The sequence below is a fragment of the Canis aureus genome, chromosome 1 (assembly GCF_053574225.1).
Source record: "Canis aureus isolate CA01 chromosome 1, VMU_Caureus_v.1.0, whole genome shotgun sequence".
In the NCBI taxonomy this organism is placed as follows: domain Eukaryota; kingdom Metazoa; phylum Chordata; class Mammalia; order Carnivora; family Canidae; genus Canis; species Canis aureus.
The window spans coordinates 13,696,915-13,711,033 of NC_135611.1; the positions used below are offsets into that span (position 1 = coordinate 13,696,915).

The following is a 14,119-nucleotide window of genomic DNA, read 5'->3' on the forward strand; positions in this document are numbered from 1 at the left end:
TATTTACAAGTGTTTACTCCCGATCCTTTGGCATAGATGTCTTGGTCTTAGATAGAATTAGGTGAAGCTATTTTAAGAGTTCAACTTAATGATTTATTCATTATTTTGACATGTATGTTCCCTTCATTCCTTGTTCTCAATTTTTGAATGTCAAGATCAAAGAGATTAATTCATGAGATACTTCATTTCAAATCTTGTTTTTAGTCTTATGCCAAATTTTTCTTAAAATGGCAGCATATACCTGCTACAACAGAATTGCACAGAGAACAGCCCTCAGGCATTCTGCCCTAGAAGAACAGCTGTGTGAGGGAGCTGAGGTTTTCTGGTGCAATGGAATCTCCTTGTTGCTATGTTGAAGGTGGAGAGAGAAATCTTTGGGTGGCACCATGTTCCATATGGATGTTCATGCAATGGGTGATGGCTGGCTTATTGACTAACTTCATTAGTACTTTCAATTCATGGATAGACCCAAGTATCTGAATACTTGGGACTGAATAAGGGACTGAATAAGCTATATACAAGGTGAGGCATATAAAGAAGTAAAGTCTGATGAATAGAAATGAAATATTTTTATCAAGTCGGAAGTACGGAATTTCTTTGAACCTATGGTTCATGCTATTATGGAACTCCATGGTCACTTTTGCTTTTCTATGTATATTACACACACATTTCAGACTCTTTTAAAATATATCTTCCTTATTTGAGGTAAAGACATTTTTCTTTAATCCATCTTATCTACTAGAAACCATTGTTAGTTTTTAAAAGCATTTATTTTCAAAATAAATGTTTTTTAGAAGTAGTACTAAACAATATTTAGATTCCTAATTTTTAAAAAGATTTACTTATTTGAGAGAGAGAGAGAGAGAGAGAGAGAGAGAGCTCTCATGCATGCTCGCACATGCATGAGCAGGGAATGGGGCAGAGGGAGAGGGAGAGAGAGAATCTCAAGCAGACTCCCGGCTTGGTGAGTGCCGGGAGTGTGGTGCCCCATGCAGGGCTCTATCTCACAACCCTAAGAGCACGACTTGAGCTGAAATCAAGAGTTGGATGCTTAACTGACTGAGCCACTCAGGTGTTCCCTTAGATTTCTATTTAAAAAAAATTTAGTTATGGATTTTTAGATGTATTCCTTTTTTCTTTTACACAGGTATTTTCTCTCTCTTAATGGGTAGATATTTTTCTGTTTTATTTTGACTTTCCTCATTAGGTGAAATTTGCATAATTCTATTTACAATTTCTGTCTTTGGATGTTAGGAAATTTAATGTATTTATGGGTGGTAGTTAATTTATGTGACTTTTTGGTGTGTCCTGTATGCAACATGCTTATCTATACCTGTTTTCAGGAAATAGAAATTGTGATCTAATTTTGATTGCATGTATTTCCTTCTATCAAATGGATCGTATGCTGTTTAAAACAAAATATATTAATCAAAGGTGTCAAACTACTTATACATTCAGTAAAGATTTTGTGATTAATCTTAAGCTGTCACGCATAACAGTGAAAAGAAAATGTTTATTCTTACATGTTTGGCATCATTTAGTATCAGTTTGAGGAGGGAGTTAAGTCTATAAGGGAATTAGTGATATTCTAGTAGACCCAGAAAAATTTACTTCCCCGAGGGAAAAGCAGAAAGAAACATGGCTAACAGAATAAAAATGAAAGAGTAGAAAATGACAGAAAAATCTCATGAGACAGAGTATGGAAATGTGCATTGTGAGGGGTGAAGTAATGCAATTTGGAGGGAGAAGGCAGAGGAATTTGAGGAATAAAATAATGAATGTACAGTAAAGACACAACTACAGTCCCACACTATCCAATCAGTATTGAAATGCAAGAATATAAAAAAAAAGTCAAAATGTTTTGAATTTTTGAAGAGAAAAAATACTAATGCAGCAGGGCACCTGCTCAGGTAACTGATGATATAACCCAATGTAGAATTCAGAAAATATAATCAATGAAATCATTTGAGGACATATCCATGCAGTTAGCAAATTCATTTATGAAATTAATACTAAAATTATTTAGATATCTCTTCTTTTTTATCAATAACACTTTTTTTCATGAGTGAAACCAGTCACCGTATTAAAACAACAACAAAAAATTCTACTTGGGAGAGCAAGAGTTGGCATTCCATAATCCAAGGGCTCCCTCCAGCAGAATTGGCTTCCACATCTTCGAGAAGCATGTCCCTGCAAGAAAAGGCTTTGGAGAGGGGGACCTGTTTGTTTTATTTACATTAGAGATACAATAGTTTAGTATTTAGCCTCTATACATTCTGTTTGAACTAAAGATGAGACTCTTAGAATGTTATTTTTTTTTTAGAAAACATTTCACAGAACTGTGTGAGTCCCACTTTCCCCAATTATACTTTTTTCCCTTTCCTTTCTTTTTCTTTTTTTCTTTTTCCTGCATAATCGATTAGAGGCATGGACATACAACTTTTAAAAAGAAGAAAAATCTCAGCATTACAATGAAAAAAAAAAACCTATAGTTAAATTGTTGCTCTATGTTACTATATACCTTGTCCTTCCTCCCCACCTTTTATTTATTACTTCCTTGGCTTGTCCACCATTAATTGTCTTCTCATACATCTTTGGCTGCTTCTGACAGTACTTCATTTGGAAACTATGATGACTCAAATGTCTGCTTAGACAATGGAAGGTATTTACAACAAATTCTGGGAATGTGTTATTAGGGTGTACCAACCACAGAAGGTGTGCAAAGTGACTCGATGGAAAACACTCTAAGCAACTAATAAATTTTTAATAGTACAACATCACCAATATTTCCTCAGTGGTTACACATTACAGAATTTTTATTCAGTCCTGTCAAAATAATTGCTATATCTAACCTAAAGCAATTAAAATCTAAATTGGGAGGTAGTGGAGATTGAGAAACAATTTCATTACAATGTATCAGCATCACTGGAATGATTCACCTGATACGAGTTACCATTTAAATGGATTAAGGGAAGTGTTTAATATTAGGTTTATTATATCAATAAATTTAAATTCAAATGGTAAAGCTAAAAAAACAATGCTCTGACATGAGCAAAGGGATTGAAGGAGTTGTCCCCAACTCACTTAAAAGGAGAGATACAATTCAAATTTTAAAAATCCAAGAAAAGTGTTCAAAACCATTTCTCTGAATCGTTCCCATCAGATAAAAACTAGAAATGCAGAATGCCTGCAAAATGACACCACAGAGGTAAGGAAGGGATTGGCATTAGATAATCAAGCCTGCAGATAACATGAAGAAGGAGCAAAATTAAGAGGGAGGAAGCAGAGAGACACAACACAGGAAGGGATGCCCCAAAGAGCATTCTTTGTGCAGGGCTCCCAAACAGCTGTGCATTTTGGCAGCATGTAATTTTATTATTTTTAAAGATCTATTTATTTATTTATTTGAGAGAAAAAGAGGGAGTGCACAAGCATGGGGAGGGGCAGAGGGAAAGAGAGAGAGAAAGAGAATCCTCAAGCAGACTTCTCACTGAGCATGTAGCCTGACACTGGGCTCGATCCCAGGACCCTGAGATCGTGACCTAAGCCAAATATCACGAGTTGGATTACTTAATCACTTAACCTACTGAACCACCCAGGCACTTCTATAATTTTAAAGTTAACAATTTATCAAGCCCTTACTTGTGTGTTAACTTGTGAGTCTCCCAGCAGCCTACTGAAGGAGACAGACTTGGAAAGCCCATTCTGCATAGGAAGGAGATTGAGCTCCAAGTGGTGGGGGCCTCCCCCAACCCTGTTGGCTTCTCAATGCCCAGTTGGAATCTCTGACATGGAATCCTGGGCTCTTTCCATTCCATTCTCAGGGTCCCCTGGTGAGAGACCTGAGATGATGAGCACCTAAAAGCCAGAAGAATGAAGAGTGTGATGAAGAGAAGTGGAAGCTATGTGGAGACAAACACAGGAAAGAGAATGAGCACACTTGCCTATGCAATGATTTCAAGTATGAAACTGCTTTGTCAACCTGAAAATCCTCTATAAATGTTATTTCTAAATTGTGCCCATGCCCACGAGAAAGGAAAGGAAGGAAATGACTCCTTTCTGTTCCTCTCTGCTTCATTTTCCACCACAGAGGCCCTGACTCTGAGTCTCACAACACAAACCAGTAAATAAGTCTGGGTCGATTGTGGTCAAGGTCTGGGGTCTCATATCAGACTTTCTGGGTTTGAAAATCCAGTCTGTCACTTTTTATTTCTGTGTTGAATTACTAAGCCTAAGCTTCAGTCTCCCATCTCTAAAATGGAGGAAACAGTAAGTCCTGCTTCTTAGGGGTTTGATGAGAATTACATGAAGTCACACGCGTGAGTGCCTGGCACATGCCCAAATAAATCATCGTAGGGAATTTCTACTTTCTTCTTTTTATGACCCCTTTATAAATAGTACAACATGTATTATAACTGCACACTATATGTAAGTTCCTACCTTTTTCTCTCAACCACATTAAAAAGACTCCTTTGGAACATGAGATCCTCTGATTTTGATGACATAAATTATAATTCTAGCCTGACCAACTTACTTTTCTACCTCAACTCAAACCAACATTCTTATTAGGCATCCATAGAGATCAACACAACATCTGCAAATGATTAGAATCAAATAATCTTACATTTGAAAGAGATCTCCGAGGAAGGTGTCTCACAGCATTGGCAACACCAATAAGCACCCGCTTGAGAAGCTCTGTGTCAGTGCACCTCTTTATGAAACAGCCAGGCTCATGGTTGCCCAGCTAAGCTTGCAAGAAATGCCCTTCCCATTTGACCATAAATCTCCTTCCCTGTAATTCCCACCTATTCATTTTTGTTCTCATTCGGGGAGCTACACAACATTATCCACTTGTTCTTCACAGGGCCACAAAATATTGTAAGACAACCAACACACTTCCTAATGCAGGGCCTCTTTCCTTATTTGCTTTTCACAGGGCACCTTCTCTGGCTTCTCCTCATTCCAGTTGTCCTTGTGGGGAAGAGATTTAAGTGTTTTTGTAGCTCATTAGATTTGAGGGGATGTAATCTATCAGGAAGTAGGCTGACCAGACATCAATCAATGCCATCTCTAGCAGTAAAAAAAAAAAAAAAAATTGTTTTGCATGGAATTGACATCCACTATATCCTGCCTCCAATCAAACTCATTTATGAAACCAGGAATGACTGTCTTCATGCACAGAGATGAATTAATGTGAGGTATCATAATAGGAAAAAATTGGTTGACCATAAAGACCTACTAATTCCACCTATTCCCTCTTTAAGATCATTTTATCCAACTGTGATTGTACTTCAGAATCTGCTTACTTCTTAGAGATCTTAACATTACTCTATATGTTCCAATTTTATGACACATACTAAGGATATTGAAGCACACCACAAGGTACTGACAATGTAATCATGTAGCTTATAGTAGATGGATGCTATTTCACTGAACTTTCATAAGATTATCAAATTTGAGAGCTGAAAAGAACCATAGGAATCATTTACCGTAACGTCCTCATAATGTGTATAAAGTGAGGTTTGGAGAGATTAACTGCTGAACCCACAGCCCTGTAGTGAGTTTGTGGCAAAAACCATGGTCAGATTTCAATGTCACCACCTATAGACTTGGCATTCATGCACTGTCTAACCATGGGAAAGGAAGTCTGTAAAAATAAATCTATCTAGCATTAATAATTTTTAATTAGCTGTAACTCAAACCTCATTTATCAGAAAGGTTTTATTTGTCTGTCTTATTTTTCTTCACAGCTCATAGCAATCACATTTCTTATGTAGAAATATATTTTTATATAAGGACTGAGATTTTGATTTTCATCCATATTCATGGTGCGTCTGAACAACTTAAACATCAAGCCAGAACAGGCCGAGAGGCCAGGGAACTGGGCTATCATGGCATCACAGACATGAGTTGCTATGAAAAACTGAGCAAATCATGGCTTGGTCTCCACGTTTCCTCCCCGTGATGGGCTGCCAGTGTCTGAGGATCCTTGCCACCAGGGATGAAGAAATGTTGAAGGTGAGGATGAGAAGTCTGTAGCCAGAGAGAAACAGGTAGGAACAATGTGAACTTGGAAGATGCATAAAATGCAGAAGAAAAGGAAGAAAGAGAGGAATTTAAAGAAAGCTACAGGGGAGAGATCCTTTCAATGCTGGGAGCAAGAACACACCAGCACAGTGCGGTGCAAAACATCCAGGTGGGGCTCAGGGGAAAGTACCTGAGAAGGAAGCGCAGGGAAAAGCCTGAGCATTGAGTTTGTGCATTTAGGCCTCGGGTGTTGGTGAAAATCAATTTAATTGGTTGGCAGCAGGTCCAAAAGAGATATCAGTGCGTAGTATTTTTTTAAAAAATACACGTAAACCGATGACCAGCTGTGAGGGATGAAAGAGGAAATGTGCATGGCTGCTTTGAAAGCCTAAAACTTATACAAGTGGAAGCGGCAAGTCCCAGTGCAAGGGCATGTACTTACTTCATTTGGGGCCTCTGCTTATTTTTTTAAGTGGACATCGCACTGCATTAAGTAGTTGTTCAGGTGCTCATTTTAAAGCCCCAAGCCTTCGGCATGGAATCCTCAAGCAGTGCCTTTTCTTGTGGCTCTGGCTGCGAAGGCCAAAGGTTCCCCTGTCCCAGGCTGATGTCCTCACTGCAGAGCACGACGACCATGCTCAGGTGGCCCTTGGTGGCGGTGGGCATTGCGAGGACCTGTGCCCAAGGCTCCCTTACACAAACAGGTCTGAAGTGTCATTGTGGCTGCATTTTCTGCTCTGCTTTGCTCTGGGGCTGTAGAAGGAAAAACCAGGAAAATAACAAAGCCAATTTCTTGCTGTTCCATTTCAGGCATGGGAAATTCATGCTTATAGTCATCCTCCATCACTGCCCGTGTTGCGTGACCAAAACGAAATCTGTTCATCTTTCAGCAGAAATATCTGAGTGATCACTGTTGCAATGATTTGAAAGGAGGAGTCGTCTCAACAAAGCAGGCCCTGAAGTACAGAGTGTCTCTCAATATGTTATTTTCACTCAACTGTATGTGTTTGATGCCCAGAAGCAGTTAATTCACTTCAAAGAGCCAGGGAAAATGCACCAAAAGATCTTATCGGTAAAATTTTTTAAAAGTCAAATAGGCCCTTTCAAGAACAGAACTTAGAAATCTTTCCAGATCAAGTAAAATATGACTAATCTGGACGAATCTGTAGAATCAAGTTGCATGGTACAAAGTAGTCCAAAACAGCTAAGAATGTAGTGAAGTGCTAGGTGAGTTGCATATAATGAAGCTCCTTTAAGGAAATTTAGTTAAGACCCCAACCATATTTTATGTTTGTCTGTATGACAGACTAGGTAACATGACATAAAGATCCCTGCATTGTGTATGTAAATCAAATGGACCAGATTTTACTGAGAAATTAAAGATTCCAATTGCCTAATTCTTTCCTAAGGTAGATGCATCCCCTTTTGGGTATATTTACCCTTCAAATATTTCTCTATGAATCCTGCTAAAATCTCCACTGCATTTTCCTTATTCTGAGGTCCCCCAACTGGGCTGATCCTTGGAATGACCTACAGGGGCTATTTAAAAATGCAAATGCTCAAGCACTTCTTGCAAATCAGAATCATCAGGAAGGTGGCCCTGGAATCTGCATTAAAAAAAAACCCATCAGCAATAAAAAGGAACATAATTTCACTCTATGTCTTATGACCCCAATATGTGCTGACAATATTCTTTAGAAAGAGAATACTAGATACTTCCAGATGTGACTACTCTGGCTTGAAGGTTATTTTTTTTCCTTAAAGTCATTCACTATTTCTTTTGCATAAAAATGTTTTATTCAGAACTATAAACCCTCTTTATTTTTATAGTTGACTATAACAAAATTTAAGTTGACCAGTAATTTCAGGCATTTGTTGCTAGTACATTTGAGAGAATAAACACATTTGATACTTCAGGGACTGAGTTATGCAAATCCATTATTTCTTATTAAATAACATGTCTTATTTTGGTTGCAGCCTGATATCTTGGACACCTATGGGACGCTAAGAAAAAAAACTGAAGAATAGACTGGAGGTAGGAGCAAGACAACATCTGAAACCTTTTTTTGTGATTGTGAATCTTGTTCACCAGTTTGGCTTTACTGAAGATCACACCCATTTTCCAAATGACCTGCCCACTAGTTCTGAAAGTGTTAATTCCTTGTTTTCACCTACCTCATTTCCAGTTGGCAAGTAGTGAATTGTTTAATAATGATTTAAGTTTACCCCAAAGCCCAAACCTGCTTTAAACCTTCTCGAGGTCTATATGTTATACTTCTTAATTTTACAACTTGTCATGCCAAAAAAAATAGTGTTTGTATTTTCAGGTAGGGTAAAAAAAAAAAACTATGGAGAATTTAGAAGAAAGGTTTAATAGCAAAAGCAACATTTTGTAAATTAACTCTGCTCTTGTTTGAGTATGCAGTTAGAATAGTTGCTTGCAAATTAATTACATGCCGAAAGCCAGAAACAATTCAACATATTTTAAGGCCAAAATTGTTGAGGATTACCTTGAAGAGTAAAATAAAGACACGAGACTACCTCATCCAACCTGAAAGCCACTGCTTTAGTGTGGTCTCTCTGAAAGGCACAGAGATGGGTTAACCAGCACTTGATGATGGGACGCTGTGAGGCTATTGGGTGACAAGAGGATCTGCATTTCACCTTTACAGAGAGAAACATGACTGATCAGTCATGGGATAGGAATTCTTCCCACTGGAATTAGATGAGATAGTAGATGTTATAAATGTGAAGACTCATAACAGTCTGTGATGTAGATGAAGTATTGTAAGAGTATTCACCAGCACCACCATTTAACAGATAGGAAAGGGATTTTAAAAGTTAGGAATCCTGTTGAAGTTAAAAAATTGAATTAATTCATATGATGATTGAGATACCCAGGTAAGAGATGGTGTAGAGATACTAACACATTAACCATTCAGCTTTGGGTTTCCTGTGACATTTCTCCTCCTCTTCTGCTGAAAACATGAATGTCAGAGTAGGTGGTTTTACGGATCACCACTGTCATCTGACAATGACTTTCTGCTCAAATCAAGCAAAAGAGATCACTGGGAAATTGCAGAAGAAAGATTTTATGCTTTTTATGCCTCCTCGCTTCTCAATAGTAAAATTAATAAGTAACTGTCATGGGTTTTCATTTTATGAAAGGAAAAATGTCTTTAGATTATCGACAAATGATTTTGAAACAACCAGTTATTCACATGGAAAAAAGAAAGAGCCTTTACCCTTATTTCACCTCCTACATAAAAGTCAATTTGAGATGCATCATAAACCTGAATGTAAACACTAAAACAATAAATGGAAAAGAAAAAGTGAATACCTTTGTGACCATAGGATAAGCAAAACTTTCTTAGAGAGTATACAGAAAGCACAAGCCATAAGAGAAAAATAATGATAAATTGGACTTCATTAAAATTAAAAACTTCTGTTCATCAAAAAAAAAAACAGTTAAGAAAATAAATACACAAGACACAGACTAGGAGACAATATTAGCAATATATGCATCTGACAAAATTATTTGTCTCCAAATAATTGTTAGTAAAGAGTTCCCACAACTCAACAACCAAAAGAAAACAACCCAATTGAAAAATCTTAATAAGGAAAGACGTATTAAGGGCTAAGAGACATATGAAAAATGATAGTCGATGTCATTAGTTATCAGAGAAATGTGAATTAAGGTCACAATGAGATACTACTATAGCCTACTGAAATAGTTAAATGAAACAGATTTATAACACTAAAATTGGAGAGGATTTGGAGCAACTGGAACTTTCATACAGTGCTAGTGAGAATGTAAAATGGTTCAATTCGGCAGCCCGGGTGGCTCAGCGGTTCAGCATAGATCAAGTCCCACGTCAGGCTCCCTGCATGGAGCCTGCTTCTCCCTCTGCCTGTGTCTCTCCCTCTCTCTTTCGATCTGTGTGTCTCTCATGGATAAATAAATAAAATCTTTAAAAAATATATGCTAAAAGAAAAAAGCAGTTCACAAAAAGTACATACTCTATTTTTGCATTTATTTAAAACTTTAGAACAGACAGAACTAACCTCTGACAATACAATCAAATCAGTGGTTGCTTGGTGGCATGAAGGAACTTTCAGGACGATGGGCATGTTTTGTGTCTTCATATGCATTTGCCAGAACTGTCCAAGTGTACTTTTTTAAATTGGAGCATTTCACTGAATGTAAATTTTTCCAAAGAAGAAGGGAAGGAGAAGATTAAGAGGGAGAAGTCTTAGGTCTCTTTTGTCTTATTTTCAATCCATGAGTTAATCTGCATCATGGCTTCTTCTAAATTATTTTTGAAATCCAAATTTTCAGGTTTTGGTTTATATAATTTTTCAGTATAGTCTAAATATTCCTATAAAGTCAGCAGAGAAAAAGAAGAGACATAGCAAATAAATCATGATTTTAATACATTTACCCCATACATAGTAAAAATCATACGTTAATAAAGGCAGAAATATATAAAATGCAAGTATGCAGGACTAAGCACAACTAATAAAAATATATACATTTGTCATATTTGAGGCATATAGTGAAGTAAAACTAAAATTATTATAGGATGTTATTTCAATGACAAAGACATTTCTCTTTCTTTTCAGCTTCTGAGGGTACACAGCATAATTAGGATAATCTGACAAGAGAATGAGTGTCCTCAGCAATTAGTGTCAGATATCTTAGGTTCTAAAATGTCAATTCCTTTTTTATTACCAATATCAAAATTTTGTCAGGGTTGTTGTTTTTAATTATAAACTATGTATCTGGGCTTATCTGAAAGATGATTAAACATGTCACAAATTAGCATCTGAAAATTAGAGTCCTAAACCCTTCTATGTGAAATAAACACATCTATGAAATACATTGTATGTTCTTTATATAGCAATATTTATCTCAGTATATATCTTTTTTATTTTCCTGCAGTTTTGAAAACACAAAGAGTGCTAGAATAAATTAAAGGAAAGAAGCAAAGGCTTCTACCTTACTTACGGAAACATGTTTTATTTTAACTCCCCAGGAGGAATGGATGGGCTGCTTCTGCAAGCATCCCACTTGCCATGTGGACTTGACTGGACGTATTGATTTCCAAGGGAAGTGCTTGAATGTGTGAAGAAAGGATCTTTGTTTCTTGTTCACACTAGGGTGAAGCTAGAAAATACTTGAACAGGAACCTTGGTATCACCCATTTAGGTATCAGCTGAGGTTATTCAAGAGGATCTTGCATTTGCATTAAGACATGCAATTCCAGAAAAAAAATGCAATCAAAGTCTACTAGTTCCACTATTTGGACATATCGGAATTTTTGCTTTTCACTGACTGTGTTGTCTGACAATGAGACCATGCTTGGAGAGCAGGTGCCACAGCGTGTCACCATCACCTCATGGGCATGAGGGACAATGGTCACTGAGCAGAGCTTGCCTGTCTTCTCCACAAGATGGCCCAGGGCACACATTCATATGGACATATTAATTTTAGTACAGCGGGCATCAGAGAAAATATGTTTGCTATATTTTATAATAAATAAGAATTCTGGGCAATGAAATTTGATCTTAGTAGTCCACCATAGATAATAGTGGGAAGGTCACATCTAAAAAGCTATAGATCCCCTTACATAAATGAAGGAATACATTACTTTGTTTTTTAGAAATTACTAATGTTGAAAAGCATTTAAAAATAAAACTTATAAAGATAAGCCATCTTTAGTTACCTTTTCAAAAAATAATATATTTATATATTTTGAGCACTCACTATGGCCCAGGCACTTCTACTGTCTGGGTAGCTTTTGGGTTCCATTATGAAGTCGCTCTGTTTCTAAACTCCCTTCTGCACTTATTGTTCAAGGAAAGGAATAACCCTTCTTAGACTGTCTCTCCTTCAATGTTTTGACAATGTCATCATCTCTTGTTTCCAAAACTCAAGATGATAGTTTTAACACTGCATGTGCAGGAGTTTGACTACATACGTCTATATTCTAGACTCAAAGGATATGTGGAATAAATAACCTGCTTTATTGCCTTAAACCTTTATTCCTCATAGACTAAAGATAAACTGCCATAAGAGAAACGAAAACAGAAATAGGAACTATACATACCATTGTGTTTAAAGAATTTGCATTCTTGTTAATTCATTCAAGTGAAGCACCTACAATGGGAAACAAAGAATTATTCTCAAAGGCTATTCAAATGCTTCTACAAGAGACCACATGGTGCCATAGGAAATCAATGTCTTGCCATGAATGGTAAGCTGTTTACCTTTTATGAACTTTCTGTAATTCATTGCACCTTTCTCTTATCTGTTTCTCAGTTTTGTTTCTCATAAAAGAAAGGTATTATTTCAAAGAGGAAAGGTGAGTTTGAAAACCAAAATCTTTCATCTGCTCTTAAGCAGGAGTCTGGGTGTTACAGCGTGAGGGATGGGGTGCAGGCACTAGGTGTTATGTGTTTGAATATATATTTACCTTTATAATCACTGTGATAGAATGCAAGTTGAAGGTTTAAAAAAGATATTTAAGAATAATTCAGAATTGGGCACCTGGATGGCTCAGTTGGTTAAGTGTCTGCCTTCAGCTCAGGTTATGATGTTGGGGTCCTGGAATCGAGCCCCACATTGGGCTCCCTGGTCAGTGAGGAGCCTGCTTCTCCCTCTTCCTCTGCCCCTCTCCCTGCTCATGCTCTCTGTCACTATCTCTGTCTCTCTCAAATAAATAAATAAAATCTTTACAAATAATAATAATAATAATTCAAGTTTATTCATTTGTGTTGTACTTCATTTTGTTCATCCCTACATTGTCCGTTGTGAAACATAGTAGGAAGGCCATAAGTATTTGTTGAATGAAGAATGAATGTGTGGATTAATGACTGATCTTAACATCATTTGCAGACAGTTAAAACTGCTAGTTACTCACAAGCATGCAAAGATAATGATTAAATTCATATAACAGGTAATTACTGTCAAGTTATATACACAAATAATATCTGATTTGATGTTCACAGTATCTCTTTGAGATTTCAGTAGCTTCTATCATTTTCTCCACAAAGAGTTAATAAGCTTCCTAAAGTCCTATTGACTAACCCAAGGTGTAACCATAGTTTCTTAAAACCTTTATCAGAGAACAACTGAAATAAAACATTGCAACTCTCTTCAAATATTTAAAGGGTGAGTACATGTAACCTGCTTTGTAGAAGTGGGATAAAGAAGTAGCTGATACCGAGGAGGTATTTCAACTTTCTTAAAATACACGTGCAAGAGAACATAGTTTTTATGTATGTCTCTTAAGAAGATGAAAGGAACAATGGTTATGGAGAGGTAGACTTTAGCTCAAGGTTAGGAAGAACTTTCTACAATGTCGAACTTTCTAAATGTTTGTTAAAAAGCCTTCTAGTAGGACTTTGAAGAACTGAGCAGCCTGCTGGTTTCCAGTGGAGATGGAAGCGTAGAGTGGAGAGTGAGCCCTTGGTGCTCTGAGCTGACCTGGCAGTTTCCTGTATCACAGGTCAGAGCTGTTCCACAATCCGCGGGCTCTGCATGAGTGGCGCCCTCTGCTGTAGCTTCAGTGGCCCGCCTCCTCTTCACCAAAAGAGCACGCAACTGTGAGCATCTGGCTAAGCGTTTGAATGTTGTAACGGCGAATCATTAAGGGGATGAAAATATAAGGGATTTTCTCCATTTTTGTAGGGCAAGCAGCAAGGAAAAATTTTGAATTCTTTGGTTCTCTGCTAACTCAGGCCGCTTGGCTGCCAGAAGGGACAATGAATGATTTCTGCTCCAGACTGCCTGACTTGTGCCCTCAGCAGTGGGCAAGGCCATCCCTCTTGTGGCAAAACCTGAAGCAAGCACCAATGTAGATGGACCCCCCTCCTCCTGCCAGCAGGTCATCTCTCATTTTGATGGAGCGGTGACAGGAAGAGGTGACTCTGTACATACTCTTCTCACAACATGTAAAGAGCCCTCAGCAGCCTCCTGCGCTACTGTTTCTCCTCCTCCACAAACAAGTATTTATTGAGCACCTACTGTGGGTAAGACACTTTGAGACCTAGTCTCCCAATGCACGGAAATAGGATAAAATTGAACACG

The 14,119-nt window shown here is 37.4% G+C and overlaps 1 long non-coding RNA gene across 3 annotated transcripts in view; it reads left to right on the top strand.

Annotated features, from left to right (window-relative positions):
- LOC144308218 (uncharacterized) overlaps positions 1 to 12,738 on the top strand; it is a 54,966-nt gene extending 42,228 nt beyond the window's left edge. For 2 of the 3 annotated variants that reach the window (XR_013374792.1, XR_013374804.1), the window contains 4 exons: positions 5,751 to 6,018; positions 6,838 to 7,099; positions 8,005 to 8,062; positions 11,064 to 12,738. This is a non-coding gene — a long non-coding RNA (uncharacterized LOC144308218). The remainder of the gene's footprint in view (positions 1 to 5,750; positions 6,019 to 6,837; positions 7,100 to 8,004; positions 8,063 to 11,063) is intronic. The other variant, XR_013374795.1, reaches the window with a different exon arrangement.
- Positions 12,739 to 14,119: the final 1,381 nt, after the last annotated feature.